Source organism: Octodon degus, unplaced genomic scaffold (genome assembly GCF_000260255.1).
Source record: "Octodon degus isolate 3935 unplaced genomic scaffold, OctDeg1.0 scaffold00088, whole genome shotgun sequence".
NCBI lineage: Eukaryota > Metazoa > Chordata > Mammalia > Rodentia > Octodontidae > Octodon > Octodon degus.
In genome coordinates, this window is record NW_004524664.1 from 3,811,279 (window position 1) to 3,812,685 (window position 1,407).

At 38.7% G+C, this 1,407-nt stretch overlaps 1 non-coding gene across 1 annotated transcript; it reads right to left on the reverse strand.

The window, feature by feature from the left end:
• Nucleotides 1-302: 302 nt before the first annotated feature.
• LOC111818353 lies at nucleotides 303-409 on the reverse strand. The gene has a single exon (XR_002822372.1). It is a non-coding gene; the product is annotated as a U6 spliceosomal RNA (small nuclear RNA).
• Between the last annotated feature and the right edge of the window lie 998 nt (nucleotides 410-1,407).

Consider the following 1,407-nt stretch of genomic DNA (forward strand, 5'->3'; position numbering starts at 1 on the left):
CATATGGTAATTTTATTTTTTATTTTTTGAGAAACTATCATAATGTCTTCTACAGAGGCCAAACCATTTTACATTTCTACCAACAGGGCACAAAAGCTTATTTTCTTCCCATCTTTCTCAACATTGTTATTTTCTGGTTTTGCTTTTGGCCTTTTGTTTTGTTTGTTTCTTCAGGGATGGGGAACAAACCCAGGGGCCTTGCAGGTAGCAGGCAAGAGCTCCACCACTGAGCTCCAGCCTTATGGGCATGAGGTGATACCTCATTACAGCTTTGAGTTACATTTCCCAAATGATTCATATTTTTGACCATCTTATGCCATTTTTGGGGGGATGTCATCCTTGCACAGGAGCCATGCTAATCTTCTCTGTATCGTTCCAATTTTAGTATATGTGCTGCCGAAGTAAGCACCTTATGCTATATTTATTGGCCATTTGTATACCTTCCTTGAGATGATATTTGACTTTTGAAGGATAAATAGAACTTCTACAGGGAGGAATTGGAAGGAAATATGAAGGAGAAGGTATAAAGTAACAGAGCCCCAAAGGCATGAAAAAGTGTATTACCAGATCAGAGCATACAACGAGGAGAACAGCTGGAAGTTAGACCCTGAAGGCTTTTGTGTATTGTTGGCATGGGTGAGGGTTATGTCTCTTATCATCCAGCATCCATTTATCACTCCTAAGAGAGCCCTACAGATTGAGCACTTAGAGTAAGCCAGACCTGGCTGAGAATGCTAAAATTCGCCTAGAACTGGGAAAATGAGACATTTCACTTTGAAGCAGGACATGCACACACACAGAGAGAGAGAGAGAGAGAGAGAGAGAGAGAGAGAGAGAGAGAGAGAGAGAGACAGACAGACAGACAGACAGACAGACAGAGACAGAGAGACACATAGAGAAACATTTATTACATCTTTATAACTCATCAAAATCTCTCTAATCCATTCCCTTTTGCTTGTTAGCTATAATTAGTTTTTATTGTTTGCAATCAGAAAATTTGATATGAAGATAGAAGGAACTACAGAATGAGATGGAATTCCTTGCACACATACATTAATTTCTTTTCTTCCTGATTCCTATTACTTTGAAGACACAAAATTTAACTGTCTCAGGTGGGGCTGTGAGAGTTATTAATCATCTGAAGCTTTACCAATTGCTATGCCTGGCTAGTGACTGAGAAAGAATGTGAAAGCCCTTTTTTTAGGGATTTTAGACAACAGAAGGAGATCTAAAAAAATTACTGTAGGGATGGATCCAGGATAGTTCCATCAAATCACAAAGAATGAAGTATGTAGAGTATCATGAGAAAGTAAAAGTGTTGAGCCATCTGATAATACCCAGGCAGACAGGCTCACTTGTCAAAAAGATTTCGGTAAACCTACTATATTCGGTAAATCATATATATAT